The following is a 20,005-nucleotide window of genomic DNA, read 5'->3' on the forward strand; positions in this document are numbered from 1 at the left end:
TTGGCAATACATAAGAAGCATACATTGAAATAATGAGACATTATACAGCATGGATTAATGATCACAGTATTAACAGATTCTGTGGCTGTGATTTAGAGCTAACAATAGCCATCTGGGACAAAACTTGAAAAAAAATTAAAATTACCTGCTATTTTCCCTCCCAAACAATACATGTATTATAAATGTTTTGCAAAGATTGGCTTTATTTTTCTTTTTTATGCATTTTCTTTAGTTCTTCTAGATAGAGCAACTCTTGTCCTAGACAAAAGACATGAACTGATGACCTTCTAGAATACAGAAGCTGCTCAAGTGACTACCACAAGTGTCACCTACACATGTGATTTATTTCTTGGCTGATATTCTTTTTTTTGTTCTTGTTTTAGATTCCTTTTTTTTTTTTCTTTTCCTTTGTGGCAGGAAAAGAGAATCATTGAAAGGCTTTTTCAGTTAACCCTTGATCCCTGTTTTGATTTGTGTCATCTTTCTTCAAATGTCATGTCTTCTTGTTACACGTCCATCTAGCCAGATGTAGTAACATATTGAGATGCATCTGAATAGTGGTTACTTGTGCTCTGGAATCAAACTTCATAATTTTAAGTCCTAATTCTGCTATTTACTAGCTCACTGCAGGGAAGTTACTGAACACTAATTTCCTGATATGTATCCTTACACAGACAAATCCATAGTATCTATTTAGCTACTCTAATATATATATATATATATATAATATATATATATATATATATATTATATATATATATATATTATATATATATATACACACACACACACATATACATATACACACCTTAACTTCTCACCATAGACAAAATGGAAACAAATATGGAAGCAATGTTGAATTCTGTGGGAATGGACTGAACTAGAAGTTTTAACTATTCCAGCTGGTAAATGCATCTCAAAGTAAGAAAGGATCCCAGTTTATGGTTTCTTCTCACCCTACATATTTTAATATATACATTCCTAAGAGCATTACTCTTCCTGGATGATGGGATGATACCATTCTTGTGTCCATTTTTAAGTTAGTATGTAAAAGTGCTTCTACACGATACTACTTATTTTTTTTATTTATTGTTGGAATTCAGATGGCCACTGAGGGCCTCACTATCTCTAAGGGCCCAGGTAAAAATTTAAACAAATTTAATAACTAATTTAAACATCTACCAATTGGATGTATGTGTCCTTCTACAAGATTTTAACAAAATACCGTGAGACTTCTGATTCTGCATTACTTCTGATTCTATATTAGGGATCACTAAGTTTCTGCTTCCCTGTGATGCACTCTCTCTCCTAAGAACTATCACCTTGACATGAAAATACATTCTCGCGGCTCTAATAGACCTGTCAGAGGGTTTTTTGAGTTCCAGAGGGGACCAGAAAAAAGATAGGATTAACATAATGTCTTATACAACTTTCACCAAATTTTGGCTCTTCTCTCTTCTGCCTATCAATTCAATCTTTATTTATACTTTATTCTGGATTATTCCCAAGAATTCAAAAATTCTTCTCTGTAATTCAGTTTCTCCTCTATTTGACATCTTGATGCTTTGCATCCATTCAGAATAGTGGAGACTTCACAAGAAATTTTTTTTGGGGGGGTGGAACAAATAAAGAAATGAGTGATATTATATAATATAAAAAGGGTAGACTTATACAGAGGGATGACATAAATATCTCTTAATTTGTGGAAATACGTTTCTATATATATATATATATATATATATATATGGAGCTTTGGGATGGTGACTGCAACTTTTGCTCAGCAAGATAATAATCATATTTATAATCATAAAGATTTTATAGAAATTACTCTTATGTAGTATTCTGAACAGCTAGAAATATCTTCAGACTTTCATCACTGTATGAACTATTGTTGTAGATTGCTTTGGAGAGGTCTCAAGGATAGGAGAGGCTGAGTTATATTTTCTGAGGATGGTTTGAGTTTCGGCATCTAATTTCCAATTCTGTGTTTCTATAATATGATTCACAGCATAACTGTGAGAGAGTTATCATATTAAAATTCTTGCATCTATGATCAGACTTCCTTCCCAGGAACACTCAATAGTGCCTCTCAGTGCCAAAGAATACTGTTCCAGCAGAGCTCAGCACATTACTATCCCATAAAATAACACGTCCTGCATGGACACTGTGCCTAAAATATTTAAAGGATTTTTTGACTGTAATTAACATCAATATAGTCATACTAATGAAAAGAATAATGGCCTAAACTATAGTGACATTTAAAATTAAACTTGAAACTTCAGATTTAGACACCTGTAGGCATGATATGGTTTCACAACAATGCCATAAAGGACCCACTTTTTTTTTCGTCTATCCCAGTATGTTGATGAAGTCAAGTCACTCCTTATATTTCCAATATGATTCCCTCCTCCAAGTATCATTATCTCATGCTATAGAGTCCAGAATTGGAAACTGAGGGCAGGAATAAAATATGGATTTTCCTTTACAAATAACATTTTATTTTGGAGTTAAATATTTTTTATATCAAATGCTCTTTATATTTTAGCAATCAGAATTAGGTCACATTACCTCCTTTAGATTGAGAAAAGGCTGGTAATGTATCTTTTTGACCCTCAAACTTTTATAAACATCCAGCATGCAAGAAGGTAAAATTCACAAAGTATGATATCCAATTAAAAAATTGTCAGGCATGAAAAGAGGTAGTAAAAAAAGACTCATAATCCGGAGAAAAATTAATCAATACAAACACATCTAGAAATGACCAAAATGACAAACTTGATATACAATGGTATTGTAACAGTTATTATAAATATTATTATTAAAATACAGCATGTATTCAAGATGCTAGTGTAAAGGGTGTACATGTTACATAGAGGCATAGAAGATACAAAAAATATCCAAATCAAATTTTTTGAGATGAAAATTAGAAAGTCTGATGTGAAAATTTTAATAGAAGAGATTAATGGTAAACTATGACTGGTAAACTTAAAGATGTAGGAATAGAAACCATTCAAAATAAATCACAGAGTAAAAACTGATGAATTCAAATATACATCCTCTAAATACAGGATCAACATACAAATAATTCAGTTGCATTTTCTATAGTAGAATGAAAAATAAACGTTTCAAACTAAAAAAATACCATTTATAACAAATCAAAATACAAAGTACTTAGGAGTAATTCTCACAAAAGATGTACAAAACCTGTATACAGAATACCAGAAAATTTTGCTCATTGAAGTTATAGTAGACCTAAATAAATGGAAATTTATGTCATGTTCATGGATTAGAAGCTTCAGTGTTGTTAAGATGTCAATTCTCCCCACAATTATCCATATGTTTAACACAATCCTAATCCCAGCAGGCATTAGTTGGTAGAACTTGATGAACTTTGTTTTAAAATTCATAAGGAAACACAAAGTATCTAGAATTGCCTCTACAACTTTGAAAAAGAAGTTGGTCACCTCAACTACCTGACATCAAAATTTTAAAATAGGGGCACCTTGGTGGCTCAGTCATTTAAGTGTCCCACTTTGGCTCAAGTCATGATCTCATGGTTTGTGGGTTCTAGCCCCGTGTTGGGTTCTATACTGACAGCTCAGAGCCTGGAGCCTGCTCCTGATTCTGTAACTCCTACTCTCTCTGTCCCTCTCCCACTCAGGCTCTCTTTCTAAATAAACATTAAAAAATTGTTTTTAAAAAAGGAGGAGTGCCTGGTTGGCTCAGTCGGTTAAGCGTCTGACTTCAGCTCAGGTCATGATCTCAGAGTTTGTGAGTTTGAGCCCTGCATCAGGCTCTGTGCTGACAGCTCAGAGCCTGCAGCCTGCTTCAGAATCTGTGTCTCCCTCTCTCTCTCCCCACCCCCACTCATGTGCATGTGCTTTCTCTCTCTCTCTCTGAAAAATAAGTAAATCTTAAAATTCTTTTTTAATTTAAAAAAAGATTTTAAAATAAATCTACGTAACCCAAACAGTCTAATATTAGATTAAATTTAGATAATTACATAAATAAAACAAAGTAGAAACAAAGTAGAGTCCAGAAATTGATTCATACTCATAAAGTCAATTCACTTTGATAAATGTTCAAAGATAATTCAGAATAAAAAATATAATCACTTTAATAAGTGGGTCTGGAACAACTGAATATGTATGTGAAAAAAAAGAATAACTCATGATATAAAATTCACTCTAAATGAACTGTTGGACCTAAGTGTAAAACCTAAGACTATAAAAATTATAGAGGAAACCATAGGAACAAATTTTTGTTTCAGACAGTTTTCCTCGATATAGTACCAATAGCAAGATACATAGAAAGAAATATTAATAAATGGGACTTCAAAAGATACAATTAGGGAAATTAAAATATAAGCCACAAACTGGGACAAAATATTTGCTAATCTGATCAATGACTTCTATCTAGAATATATAAATAACTCTTGAAATCCAATAACAAGAAAAAAAGTTCAATTAAAAATTAGTTACAAATTTTAAGGCCAAAGAAGCTATATGGGTATCAAATAGGCATATGAAAAGATTTCCAACATAATTATCTATTAGAAATGAAAACCATAATGGAATACCACAGCATAAGGAAGTGTTATATTAATAAGAACTCATTATACCAAGTGTCGGTGAGCATTTGGAACAATTCAAACTCTCATACATTGAAAATGGGAACATCAAATAGTACAAACCATGTTATAAATGTTTAGCAATTTTTAAGAAGTTTTTTTATACACACACATGATATAGTATTTATCTCTATTTTATACAGATAGTTATATACACGTAATACAGACACGTGGAATATTATTCAGTCTTAAAAAGAAGAAAATCTCAAATCAAACTCGAGGCCATTATGCTAAATGAAATAAGATATACAGAGAAAGACAATGTCTGCACACTATACCTCAATGTAGAATCTTTAAAAACAAAAACTGTCAGAATGGCCAAATTTAGCAACACAGGAAACAACAGATGTTGATGAGGATAAATGGAGAAAGGGAAAATTTTGACATTGTTGGTGGGAATGCAAGCTGGTGCAACCACTCTGGAAAACAGGATGCAGGTTCATCATAAGGTTAAAAATAGAACTACCCTGCGACCTAGCAATTGCACTACTAGGTATTTATCCAAGGGATATAAAAATACTGATTCAAAGAGTCACATTCACCCCAATGTTTATAGCAGCATTACCAATAATAGCCAAATTATGGAAAGAGCCCAAATAGATGGATAAAGAAGATGCAGTACACACACACACACACACACACACACACTGGAACATTACTCAGCCATCAAAAAGAATGAAATTTTGCCATTTGCAACAACGTGAATGGAACTAGAGAGTATTATACTAAGTGAAATAAGTTAGTCAAAGGAAGACAGATATATGATTTCACTCAAATGTGGAACGTAAGAAACAAAAAAGATGACCATAGGGGAAGGAAAAGAAAAATCAAGAGGGAAGCAAACCATAAGAGACTGTTAACTATAAAGAAAAAGCTGAGGGTTGATGGAGAGGAGGTGGGTGAGGGATGGACTAAATAGGTAATGGGTATTAAGGAGGCCACTTGTGTTGAGCACTGGGTGTTATATGTAAGTGATGAATCACTCAATTCTACTCCTGAAACAGTATTACACTGTATGTTAACTAATTAGAATTTAAATAAAAATTTGAAGAAAAGAAGTCAAATTTATACAGAGTAAAATGGTGGCTTCCAGGGGCTGGGGGTTGGGAAAATGGGGAGAGGCTGGTAAAAGGGTACAAACTTTCAGTTATAAGACAGATAAGGTCAGAGTGTCTGATGTATAACATGATGATATAGTTCATAATACTTTATTGTTTAATTGAAATTTGCTAAGAGTAGAGATTGAGTGTTATCCAATAAAGAAAAAAAAAGGAAATATGTGAGGGGATGTGATGGACGTGCCTATTAAGTTGGTTGTAGAAACCCTTTCACAATGTATACTCATATCAAATCATCATGTTGTATATTTTAATTATAATATTGTCAGTTATATGTCAATAAAGTGAAAAAAAGAATTTACATATATACCTATGAAATGATCCATTCTACCTAGTTATTGCCTTAAGCAGGATGAAAATGTACATACATGCAGAGCCTTACAAAAATGTAAAAATGTTTGTAATAGCTTTATTCATAATAGACAAATTCAAAAGCAACGTAAATGTTCATCAGCATGTGAACAGATAAATTATTATAGATTCATAAAAGAGCTTGCCACTCATTAATAAAACAGAAGAAATTACAGATATATTTAGCAACATCTTTAATAAATTTAAAAGAATATACTAAAAAGCCAGCTAAAAAATACAAATATATGATTCTATTAATACAAACTTTTTGGAAAGAGCAAAGTCATAATGAAAGAAATCATACTGGAAGTAGAGAAGGGAATTACTAAAAACTGAATAGGAAATATTTTGGGGGTGATGGAAATGTTCTACACAATGATTAGTTTCATGGTCAAAACCCATTTACACACTTTGAATTGTTGAATTTTATTGTATGTAAGTTACACCTCTGTTGAAGCAAGGAAAAAAAAGCGAAAACTATTCCATCAATGGATGTATAAGCTAGTTGGACAAAGGATTCATGAGCTTACCATCCAGCCAATTCCAACCAATTCAAAATAGAATTAAATAAAGAATAAGAAAATGGAGAAGATAAAAAGAAATCAGAATGTATGATGTATTTGGGGGCATACCAAAAATTTATAAGAGTAAGAGGAGTCACAGACAGAGAACACAGCATGGATAATATTTGAGGACAAAATGTTAGAAAAATTATTATAATTAATGAAATATATAAATCTACAAATTTAAGGAGCTCAGTAAACACTAGACAGGATATAGACATCATACACAAACACAATACACACTTTGGTATATCATTCAAGCAATGCTGAAAAACAAAGTGAAAGAAATAATACTAAAAGCAACAGAAAACGAATAAAAGACATTATCTTCAAGAATAACAGCACAACTCATTTATCAATACCTCAGGTTGAGAAAATAGTCAATTAACCTTGTGAAAGAAAATAATTTCTAACTTAGAAACAGGCAATCAAAAAATAACTGAAAAATGTGGAGAATGTACACGCTGTTTAAAAATGTTGAAGTTCCGGGGCGCCTGGGTGGTGCAGTTGGTTAAGCGTCCGACTTCAGCCAGGTCACGATCTCGCGGTCCGGGAGTTCGAGCCCCGCGTCAGGCTCTGGGCTGATGGCTCAGAGCCTGGAGCCTGTTTCCGATTTTGTGTCTCCCTCTCTCTCTGCCCCTCCCCCGTTCATGCTCTGTCTCTCTCTGTCCCAAAAATAAACGTTGAAAAAAAAATAAAAATGTTGAAGTTCTAATAGAAAGAGTAAATAGTAATGACTTTCATTAGGTTATAATCAGTTAAGGATACATTTGGGCATTTTCAATATACCCAATCAACATAAAAAATTACTAACACATTACTAGAATAAAGTAGATTAATTAAAATATATTAACTCACATGAAGAAAACAAAGAATGGGGAAAGGTCGGAAAACATAAGCCAAATAGAAAATAAAAGTGGGAGTCACAAATTCATTATATCATTAATTACATTAATTATAACTGAATGCATGATTCCAAGTGAAACTTTAAGATTTTTAGACTGTTGAGAAGCAAAAATCATCGGCATATTGCTTATCACTGACAAACTTCATATATTAAGTATTACAGCAGAGTCTAGGGGAGAGAAACTCCTACTTTCCCTCATGTAGACCAATAAACGTATCTTACAAGGAAAGCCAATGAATACAAAGCAAACAGAATAAAAGCTAAAGATGCTTTTGTTTATTGGAAGCAAAAGCCTACATAATATGCTTCGGCTAAGTTTTCTTTCAACGTTCAATCCTTTTCTTCTTTGGGGTATTTCTTTATTTAGGTATTTTTTTTACTTGCTTCTTGTAGACGTTTAAAACTCCCTCATCAAGAAAACCCAGATGACATACTATGTAGGCATAATGTCTCCATCACATACTTCCCCAGTGTTTTAATATTTCCTTCATGTATATAATTTTCTATTTTTGTCCTATTAACAAAAACAACTGCATGTGCAGCTTAGAGGAATAGTTTGAATTCCATTTGAAATTTGGAATGGTAGCTCAAATTCCATATGGAACTTAGAAACTGAATGGGATATATTCCAGATGACCATAGAGCAGTTTTCAGAAAAGGAACTTGCCACCTTTTCTCTCTATATCTAGACCAGCTGAAGTTTCTCTAAGAAAGGACTTAACAAGGGACTATATCTTGTGACAAACACAGCAGAGGGCTAACACTTGTCAATTTTATCCATGCAACTGTTTACAAATGAAAGAAAGATCTCTGATGTCCCAGTCTTAGCAATATGGAAAGAGATAGTTGTGTTTTCAAATACATTTTTTCCCGTGAATACTCTAACATGTTTTTAAAATTATACTGACAGAAAAACAATTGCAGCAGCTTTTAAACTAATGATACAATCCCATGGATAATTTCCTCTAAATAGCTCAGAGATGTGAATGAATGAATCATATATCATGGCAGGAAGCAATTTCCCTCAATGAGATTTACCTGCTGGAATCTCAATTCATTACAGATTGAGTAAAAGCTTTTATTTGAAATAAGACTCTGAAACTGGCTCTGGAGCAAAACCTAAACCCTGAGGGGGGACAGCTGCGAATACATCTAGAACTTCTCACTCTCTGGGAGGGCTTGTGTTCCAAACATCTCTCTTTTATTCACAGGAACTTGGTGAAGTATGCCGGTGCCATAAGTGATTTCCAACAATCGTACACAGATTTCAGGCTCCTTAATGTAGCACCACGCTTTCCTGATGAATTGTCACCGTCCAAGTGTTGCCGCAATATTTCCCTTTCATTTTATCTCTGTCTTCCCTTCGGTATGGCACAGGTAGCTGAATGTTTGTCAGTTGAGTAAGGAATCTTAAAAGCCAAATGCCTGACGAGGATGCAGAGAAAGAGGATCTCTTTTGCACTGCTGGTGGGAATGCAAGCTAGTGCAGCCACTCTGAAAAACAGTATGGAGGTTCCTCAAAAAATTAGAAATAGAACTACCCCATGACCCAGCAATGGCACTAGTAGGTATTCATCCATGGGATACAGGTGTGCTGTTTCGAAGGGACACATGCACCCCCATGTTTATAGCAGCCCTATCAACAATAGCCAAAGTATGGAAAGAGCCCAAGTGTCCATCGATGTATGAATGGATAAAGAAGATGTGGTATATATATACAATGGAGTATTACTCGGTAATCAAAAAGAATGAAATCTTGCCATTTGCAACTATGTGGATGGAACTGGAGGGTATTATGCTAAGCGAAATTAGTCAGAGAAAGAGAAAAATCACATGACTTCACTCATATGAGGACTTTAAGAGACAAAACAGATGAACATAAAGGAAGGGAAGCAAAAATAATATAAAAACAGTGAGGGGTACAAAACAGAAGAGACTCATAAACATGGAGAACAAACTGAGGGTTACTGGAGGGGGTGTGGGAGGGGGAATGGGCTAAATGGGTAAGGGGCATTAAGGAATCTACTCCTGAAATCATTGTTGCATGATATGCTAACTAATTTGAATGTAAATTAAAACAAATAAAATTAATTTTAAAAAATGCCTCTAAGTTTCCTGGAAATCTACAAAAGTTCAATGTAGTCCAAATCCAGAGAGCATTCTGTATCTTCAGATTGCTTTTGAAATATGTTTAAAGAAATAATGTCAAGCAACTTGCTTTTACGCCAGAATTAAAAAGTTAATAATGTACATACATTTCTCCCCTCAAATTAAAAAAGAAGCTAGGCTGGAAAAGCTGTTCACTTTTCATTGGCCAGCTGTTTCTCTGCTTGACTTGGTGCTACATCTGAGGGAGGGAACAGGACAGCTTACCTGAGGAGCTTAAGATTCCAGGAGAGCAAATGACCTATGCAAAGTTCAAACCCATACCTTGTGGTTTCAAAGTTCAATGATCCATCTTTACACATATATTCATCCTTATGCTGGTTTATTCTTGTCCTTGCACATAGAACATGGGCTGGCTCCCCAGCGCCTGCCATGGCAAAGTGCCACAAAGCTGGATGGCTTAGAACAATAGACAGTTATCATCTCCAAGTTCTGGAGGCCAGGAGTCTGAAATCGAGGTGACAGTGAGGCCACGCTCCCTCTGAAGGCTGTGGAGGAGCACCCTTCCCGATCTCTTCCTAGCTTCTAGGGGAGGACGTCGGTCCTGCTGTTCCCTGGCTTGTAGCTGCATCACCTCCATCACTTCCTGTCATCATATGGGATTCTGTACCTTTTCACAGCTGTCTTCTGAAGACACCTGTCATACTGGATGAAGCCCCACCTAAATCTTCATCTTAACCTGATTAATTCTGCAAAGGCCCTATTTCCAAGTAAAGTCACATTCTCAAGCACTGGGGTTTGGGACTTACCACATCATTTTAGGGATACAATTCAACCAGTGACAGGCTATAAGCTCTTTATAGACAAAAAAAAAAAAAAAGGTGGTCTTGTCCTCTCCTTCATCACCTATGCCTTCTAGTATAGTGTTGATGACACGAATATCTGATGTTTGGTGTGCTATACAGAACACGAATTTTGTTTAAAAAGGACTTCGAGATGAGAAAGCTGCTTTGGAGAAGCAGATACTAAGTTTAGAGGATGCTCAAATGCATAATATGGTGCAGCCATTAATGGGAGAACCAGTGAGGTGGGCAGAGTCATATGATCTAGGCTCTGGCCCTTCTGTGGTTCTTACCTAATTTGATTACCTTGTAACTGTGTTTCTTCGTCAGTCATAAGAGATAATATCTCTTCTGACTATCCTACTTGGATATTATGAATACAAAAGACATAATAGATGTAAAAAGTGCGTAATGCCATGCAAATCCTCAGGCATCAGTATGAACCCGAGCCTATGGTGCCATGGCGTGCTCCCTGGCTGCCAGAAACGCTTCAAAGTACAGCAGATGACTTTGTGCTCTTCCCAGATCTGTTTTGATCCCCCTTACTACTCGCCTCCAATCACATTATCAGTTCCTATTAGCTTTCCTGCTAAGGGCTTCCACCCATACCTTTCTTCAGAGTATACTCTTGGGCACTTGTTTTTACGGAGATCTTGAAGTCCCAGAGAATTGTACTGTGCTGCCTCTTCCACAGCAGCTCACCACCAGTAAATAATTGGTAAGGGGTAACAAAAGCTCAGCTTTCTTTCTTCAACTAGGACAGACCTGAGTTTTTTAGATTCTAGAACTCCTCACGAGATCAGATAAAGGATGGAATTTCAAATGAAATTGATTCCATGGGGCGCCTGGGTGGCCCAATCGGTTGGGCATCCAACTTTGGCTCAGGTCATGATCTCCCGGTTCGTGGGGTCGGGCCCTGCGTCGGGTTCGGTGCTGACAGCTCAGAGTCTGGAGCCTGTTTGGGATTCTCTACCTCCCTCTGCCCCTCCCCGACTCATGCTCTGTCTCTCTCTGTCTCAAGAATAAATAAAATATTAAAAAAAGTTGAGTCCTACCTTGGCTTCTTCTCTTTATTAACATACCTTCCCCACTCACCAGTGTCCCCTGGGAACACTTGCTTCCTAAACCTTTCGAATATGCACTTTAACTTTGCAGACTTCTTTTAGAAAATCTGACCTGAGACAGCTAGTGCTTCTAAGAAAAGGGTTCTGGAGTTGGAGCACTCTCTGGGCAGCTGGCAACGAGGAAACCAGTAGGGGTAGAAAGGGAATGTTGGTAACTACTGGCACGTGATAGCACTGCAATCACTAAGGCTTTTATCTCTGCTGAACTGGGCAAGGTCCTGATGAGACAGGTTGTGGGGGACCTCTGGGATTTGACAGGTAAAGGAAAAGGAAACATTATAAGGGCAGCTGAACATCACCAAAGCACTTAAGAGAGAACATGAAAAATGTGACCCAATCTCAATTTAAGGTAATACATGAAATCCTGGGAGTTTAAACAGCGGTGTTTAAAGGGTCTTTCCCCAGTGGCCAGAGGGCAAAATGTAGTGACCACCGAGGACAGAACTGAATTATAGAAGTAGCAGAACTTGAGACAAGGCTGAATTTGCAGGCTTGGCAAATCCCTAATGCCAAAGTCAGGGCTTTGACAAAGAGTAATTGGAAAACTTAGACTTGGGGTGGTGATAGTTGGTTACATTTATCAAACTTTAAAACTCCAGATTCCCCCCAGAGAAGCTGGGCCTAGAGAAACAACCTGTTCCCCTCTGTGCAGACTCATGGTCAATCTTTTGGCCAAAGACTTTGCAGAGGCCTCAGGGGAAGCAGATGGCTGCAAAATGTTCCCTCTGGATAGCAGACTGATAACTAAGGTCAAGTCTCAACATGGCCTTGCTGGGGAGCACCATATCAGCTAAGGAGACAGAGGGAGTATATTCAGGGATCATACACTGAAGAAGACCTGAATCATATAACCAGGCAGGACCTGAGAGATCATGCCTATTAGTGGATTTTGTGTCTGTAGGGGAACTCTCCTGAATCTCAAGACTTGACACCCCGGCCAGCACTCATGGAACTGGTTCTGATATGCCTCCATAATGACTCTTAGAAGGTTGGAAAAGGGGCTCCTGTGTGGTCAGTTGGTTGAGCGTCCAATTTCAGCACAGGTCATGATCTTGCGGGTTCATGGGTTCAACAAACCCTCTGTGCCGACAGCTCAGAGCCCAGAGCCTGCTTTGGATTATTTGTCTCCCCTTCTCTCTGCCCCTCCCCCACTTACACTCTGTCTCACTGTCTCAAAAATAAATAAAATTTTTGTAAACATTTAAAAACAGTTGGAAAAAAATAATAGCCCACATTAAGTGAAGCAGAGATGCCAGAACTGCTTTGGCAGAGATGAAAAGACTTGCTGGGTAGAAATTAAAAAACTCATAAATTGGAATGCTGGAATGGAACTATTATACAAAAACTTGAAAAATTATCATCTATGCTCTTCGAGAGGGCTCCAAAGACATCCCCCCTGCTAAGATGATAAGGAATGTGCTGGTGAAGAAGGCGGAGGGTATTGGCACTGGTGAGAAGCTCAGTCGTGGGTATCCTTTGCAGGCCAGAGACAACAGTAGGTGAGACCATTAGGAAATTGGACTCCCTACTATCACTGAGGCTGATAGGGTTCTAGAAGAGCAGAAGCTAGGTGATAGCACAGAAACAAGAAAAGTAAGGTGGATATAATTATTGTAAAGAATATTCAGTGGACCCTGATCTGCAAGGATTTTGCAGAGATAACTTAAAAATGATGTATTCCTGGGTTTAAGCTAGAGGGGTAATTGACAAGGACTTGAGGCTATATATCTTTAAAAGAGATTAAAAATGGATTAACAAAAGCTTAACATCAGTCACACCAATAAAAATCTTGATGCTTTGCCTGGTTTCCACATCAGAGCCAGTTGTCAGAAAAATAAAGCACATCATTTGAAAGATAGGCAAAACCAACAGGAAAGAAAACAAAACAAAATCTGCAATGGCACAGCTAGTGCAACTGTAGTGTTTCTTTCTAAAATGCAACTTTCCTTGAATTACCCATCCAAGTGTATGTAAGAGAGAGTAAGATGCCCAGATCTTTCAAGAGCTGTTACATACAAGGGCTGGCCTTACAAATATAAGGGTAAACAAAATGCCAAAAGGCTCCGTGGTGGTTAATTTTTATGTGTTAACTTAGCAGGGTATGGTGCCCAAATATGTGGCCAAACGTTATTCTGGAAATTTCTCTGACAGTGTTTTTAAATGGAATTAACATTTTAGTTGGCGGTCTTTGAATAAAATAGATTATCCACCATGCCACAGCCCTCACCCCATAATGTAGGTAGGTTTCATCCAATGAATTTAAGACCTGAATGGAACAAAAGCCTGACCCCTGAGCAAGAAGGAATTCTGCCATCAGAGTGCCTCCATACTTGAACTACCACAATGGCTCTTCCCTGGGTCCTCAGCCTGGATCTCAAGCCTGCTGGCCCACTCTGCAAATTTTGGACATCCTATTGGTTCTGTTTCTTTGGAGAACCATAACTAATACATGTCCCCTCCAAGAACTTCTAGCATATGGTGTTGAAGTTATAGATGGAGTCCACACCAAAGTCCCTTGCCATAGGTAGTCATTTCACTTGTTCATAAATATCTACTTGTAAATTAAGGAAAACTGAAGTCACTCAAAAGATGTTATAACACAACACTGAGCATATAAGACAACCTCAGATATTAGGAAAACAAAATATCCTTAGACCTCTGATGAAGCAAGAGCATCTGAGGGTCAAAGTAATCAATGCATTCCTGGCTTAGACTGGAAAACAGTAGTCCTTTCCTGTTTCCCAAGTGCAATTGTGCAAGATAGGTTTTGTTTTGTTTTTTACTGTAACTGATCAGCCTGAACTTGAGTGTATAAAATTCAGCTATTGATCTGCTTAATGCATTATATTCAATATTCATCATTTCATAACCTAGCTATATTCCCTGCGAAGACATTTCCTTCACTAAGGAATTGATAAATGTATTTGTGAGGGGAGCATTTTCAACACTGAAATTATCTGTGTTTTCCCTCCTTTGTAGGCCAGGCATGACCTTGGGAAAGTCCTCCAGTTAGAGATGAGCTTTCTTATTTTAATGGTAACAATGGCATCTTTGAGTAGCAGAGGCAAGATAGTAGAATATAAGTGCTACAGATAAATGGGCATGTTTATTATTAAAAGAAACAAAGAAGTATTATAATCAGGGTCATTTTGGACTTGAGAGATCTGTGGCTGTGGTTATTTGCTCAGTTTCTGTAGGAATTAAATAGATAGTAAGCTTAATAGAACTTTTTAAATCTATATAATAGACATAGTTCTAGTGGCCAGCATCCTGACTTGAGTCAACACAATTGAGAGTTGTTAGTTCTCTCCTAGTTTCCAGAGTTAAGCTAGTTTATTGATCTGAAAGCCTATAGTAGCATTGTTACAAGTACATAATTTACATCTTCCCCCAAACCTTCCCTAAAGGAACCTGTTGCATTTGAGTAATTGTTTACAAAAGGAAATGTCTAGATATTGCAGGTATTAACAGATAATGGCTCTGCATTGGTGTTAATTGCTTGATATCCATAGTGTCACTGGAGTTGGCCAAAGTGGCAGATTATGGTGGTCTTAGTTTACATCTCAATTACAGTGGTCCTGTTTGGTCCAGAGATATATCTAGCTAATTTCCCTAATTCCTGAATGTGTGATTAGAAGAGACATAAGTGACCACAAGTGAAATTCCTACATGGGCCCTTTGACCTATGGGAAGAGAGGCATTATCGAAGGAAAGGCTAAGAAATTCCCTGGGATTTCTCCTCTGTTACAATGTAGTAAATCAGAAACAATGATGCATCCCTGGAGAAATAAGAAATATGTGCTCACTAAAGGCCTGAGGGATGCAGTGCTGGTAGTAATTACCAATCTTCCTTTAACCTGTTATTTTGCCTGTGAACAAATCACATGGGGCTTGGGTTATTGACCATGAGCTACATGCAACCTAACTCAGTGGTAAGTGCAAATTCAGATTTACTAGAGTAAACTCTCATAAATCTTGACTCTTTAATAGTAAGCTATTGATCTTGTTAATGCTTTCTTCTTCTAATCAACTTCTAAGAGTCACAAAGAAGCGATTTCACTTTACTTGGCAGATGATACGAAAGAACACACTCCAGTGTGTTATGTGTTCCCTTCAAAATCTACAAAGGCCCATCAAGTGTTGTGCCTCTCTTTATCATGGTAGGTGTTGTGAGGTGCCACATCTAGTCCTTCACCTCTGGGACCCTTTGGGCACCTCTACATTTATCTGTCATCATATCTGATCATTGGTAAGTTTCTGTGGATTCAGAGTCAAGCATCTGGTGATGGGCCTGGAGACACTGTTGGTGAGCAAGGTAATGCACCTACAAGATGAGCAAAGACTAGAGGAGAGCACAACTAGAGCAAGCAGGGGCCACAGGGACACTTTCTCATCTGCCTGTGTCTCCCCTTATCTAAGGTGAAAAGTCCCCAGAGAGATGTTTGGTGCCTCCTTCTGCTCCCGATATCATGTTAGTTTCTTTATTGGTCATCTGCAACCCAAAATGATGCACAAAAAGGGGTTCTGGAAAACACAGTTGCCAATTCTGGACGAGTTGTCCTCGCATAATCCAGCCCACTGATTTTTTTTTTTGGTTGGTTCCATCAGCTGTTTGCAGAAATTTGTTAAAATTTCCCACTGTGATTATGGGTTTTTCCATTTTTCTTTTAGTTCTATTAATGTTTGCTTAATGTATTGCAAAAATAGGTTATTGGGTAAATTTGAATTTGGTATCTTCATGTTGCCTTAGCCATTTATTATTATGAAATTATCTTTTAATTTTTAAGCTTGTTTATTTTGAAAGAGACAGAGACAGCATGAGTGGGTGAAGGCCAGAGAGAGAGGGAGAGACTGAATCCCAAGCTGTGCTGGCAGCACAGAGCCTGATGTGGGGCTCCAACTCATGAAACCGTGAGATCATGACCTGAGCTGAAACCCAGAGTCGGATGTTTAGGGACTGAGGCACCCAGGTGCCCCTATGAGATTATCCTTTTTATGTTTAAAATAATTCTTGCATTAAGGTATACTTTATCTGCTTATAAAAAGTGGTCCCAGGCCTCCATCAGATGCTCAACACTGGACCCACAGAGGTGTTAGCTGCTTCTCATAGATGCACAATTTCCCACATCTCTGCATGGATTTCCTCTTTGTGGTCCTACATCGGTGGCTGGAAATCCTTGGCTTTTAATTTTTTTTTCCTATTAATGTTTCAACTTGTCCACCTACACATGTACATGAGACACACTGATTAGTGACTTTTTCTGATGCTGTGAAACTCTCTTCCAGATTTTATGTTCCTTAGCTTCTCCCACCTTATGCCTTTATGCTCCTAATATTCACAGTGGCTGTTTCTCTGACAGACATTTACAGCTGACTTAATCAAAAAGGTATAGAAGATATGAGGGGCGTCTATGTGGCTCAGTCAGTTAAACGTCTGACTCAGGTCATGATCTCACGGTTCGTGAATTTGAGCCTCGCATCTGGCTCCGTGCTGACAATGTGGAGCCTGCTTTGGATTCTCTCCTCTCTCTCTGCCCCTTCCCTACTTGCTCTCTGTTTCTTTCTTAACACATAAATAAACTTAAAAAAATTTAAATATATAGAAGATATGAAACTATGTACATATATACGTGTGTGTAACAATATATAATAATACTAAGCCCTAATCCTCAATGACAAATTTAACATAATATGATCATCTGAACAAGACAGAGCCAAAAATTTGGCAAAATTTAACACTCTTTAATGATAAAACTCTTTAGCAAATTATGAATAGGAGGGAACGTTCTTATCTGATAAGATATATTTATAAAAAAAGTATAATGAACACCATATATTGTCATAAAATAATTAAAATTTTGCTCCTCTGAATGAGAACAAGAAGAAGATAGAATCTGACCTGTATACTTTTCTTCAATACTTTGCTGATGGTCTACCCAGTCCAATAAGGCAGGGAAAATAAAATAAATTAAAAAATGGGCAAGCAAATAAAGCAGTTCTTGCTTGTGGGATACATGATTACATATGTTTACCAAATCCAAAAGAAATTATACTCAAATTTAAGGTAAATAAGTAATTTTAGCAAAATATCAGAATAACAGGTAAAAGATAAAAATCAATTTTGTTTTTATGATTTTACAACAAACAGGAAATGAAAAAAATGTATACTTTAAAAGTTGTTTCAAGTTTTATTTTTACTTGAGAGAGAGAGAGAGAAAGGCCAGGGGAGGGGCAGAGAGACACGGAAACAGAATCCAAAGCAGGCTCTGCACTGTCAGTGCAAAGGCCAATGTGGGGCTCAAACCCATGAACTGTGAGATAATGACCTGAATCACCCAGGTGCTCTCAAAAAAATATATACTTCTAATACATTAAAACATAATAATGTAATAAACCTTAAAAAGGAAAAAAATATGCACAACATCTCTGTTCTAAATATTATAAATTTTCACTGAAAAAAATTAAAGAAGACTTCAATAAATTAATATATCCTGTTTATGAGTTGGAAAACTTAGTATAATAAAATTATTAATTCTCCCACAGTCAATCCTGATCAAAAGGATCACTTGCTTTATTTTTTAATATCATGCTGATTTTAAAATTCATATGAAATGTAAATGACCAAGAATGGTGAGGGGATATTGACAGAGAAGAAGAAACCCAGAGGCCTTCCATTACCTGAGAGAAAGACTCATTGCACAGAGTATGGGAGGTGGTATTCTTCTGAAACAAGGCTAAGCAACCAAACAGGAACAGAATGATCCAGGAACAGTTCCACATAAATCCAGCCAATGATTTGTGAAGGAAGAGGATACCACCATGAGGAAATGATTTTATTTTTCAGATTAACACACAGTACTGGTTCAATGGAAATACACATGGAAAAATATCTTACCTGCCCTTCACACTATTCATAAGTATTAGGCTTTTAAAGGAAGACATAGGAGAATATACTCATGATGTCAAAGTAGGAAAATATGTATTTAACAGGACAGAGAATTTGCTATTCAGAAAAGGAAAATATGACAAATTGAGCTATGTGAAATTTAAGAAACTCTATTTATCAAAAGGTACTACTAAGGGAGTGAAAGTTGAATCCCAAAAGAGAGAACATATTTATAATATAAATGTATATAAAACAAAGGATTTGTCTTCATTATATGTGTATACACACACACGTAACTTATAAATCAATAAAGAGAAGAGGAAACAGTTGAATATCAGGCAAAGAAACAATAAAAAGTATGTCACAAAGGGGTCTTTTATAAACCTACAAACCTATGAAAAGTTGTACAACTTTAGTTATGAATAAAAAATATAAATTTAAAACACTGAACTAGACTTATTATGGAAACAATTTTGTAATACATACAAGCATCAATTCATTATGTTGTACACCTGGAACAAACATAGTGTTATAGACCAATTGTACCTCAATAAAAAAGCACAATGGAATACTAGTGTATAACCACAAAATAGGCAAAATGATGAAAGTTAAAAATATGAAGTGTTGCAGATGATGCAGAGCTACCAGAACCTCCTATACTACTGGCAAGAGTATACATTGGTAGAGCTACTTTGCAAAAATTTTTGGTAACATCTACTAAAATTGAATATAGTATGTATATATACAATTATACATACACAATACACAGATTGTATATATTTATTTCAGATGACCCAAGTCTATTCTTCTCTATGTTGCTCAAAATATGTGCATATTTGTATAAACCATGAGACCTGAGCTAGAATGCACCTAACAGTATTACTTGTAATAGCCACAAACTGGAAATTCCCCAGTGGCTAATCAACAGGTGAATGCGTAAATGGTGAAATACTTTAAAGAAAGAATAGTGAACGATCCATAGTTATCCATAACAATATTGATGAACTATACAAACTACTAAATAAAAGCCATCAGACCCAGAAGAATACATACTAATATGACTATGCTCATGTCAAGTTGTATCCGGTAGGGCTCAGTGACCGGAAAAGAATGTTGGTGCTAGTGAAGGTCTATTTCTTGATCTGGGTGCTGAATGCTTGTGTTTAGTTTGTGAAAAATCTGTGAGCTCCATATTATTGTGCACACACGTATCTGGGTCTTCATTACACGTTTAACGTATAGTCCATAGAGTTTACACACATAAGAACAGTTAACTTCCTAAGGCCTAACAAACAGGATTAATCTTCTGTAAGGGAAATCCAATATGTGCTGTGCTGTACTACCTGGTTTTCCCTAAATGTAACACTGCACACTGATAAGGCAGTTGCAGTCAGTCACTAGGTGGCTGATAGTCTGTGTGGTTCTTCCCTTATGAGTCTTCTTGGTGATACCAAGCCTTCCCAAAGACAATGTTCAAG

The 20,005-nt window shown here is 36.6% G+C and overlaps 1 long non-coding RNA gene across 1 annotated transcript in view; it reads right to left on the reverse strand.

Moving 5' to 3' along the window:
* LOC128312643 (uncharacterized) overlaps window positions 1–14,462 on the reverse strand; it is a 45,422-nt gene extending 30,960 nt beyond the window's left edge. The window contains exon 1 of the long non-coding RNA XR_008292187.1: window positions 11,127–14,462. This is a non-coding gene — a long non-coding RNA (uncharacterized LOC128312643). The remainder of the gene's footprint in view (window positions 1–11,126) is intronic.
* Window positions 14,463–20,005: the final 5,543 nt, after the last annotated feature.

Source organism: Acinonyx jubatus, chromosome D2 (assembly GCF_027475565.1).
Source record: "Acinonyx jubatus isolate Ajub_Pintada_27869175 chromosome D2, VMU_Ajub_asm_v1.0, whole genome shotgun sequence".
NCBI classification, from domain to species: Eukaryota; Metazoa; Chordata; class Mammalia; order Carnivora; family Felidae; genus Acinonyx; species Acinonyx jubatus.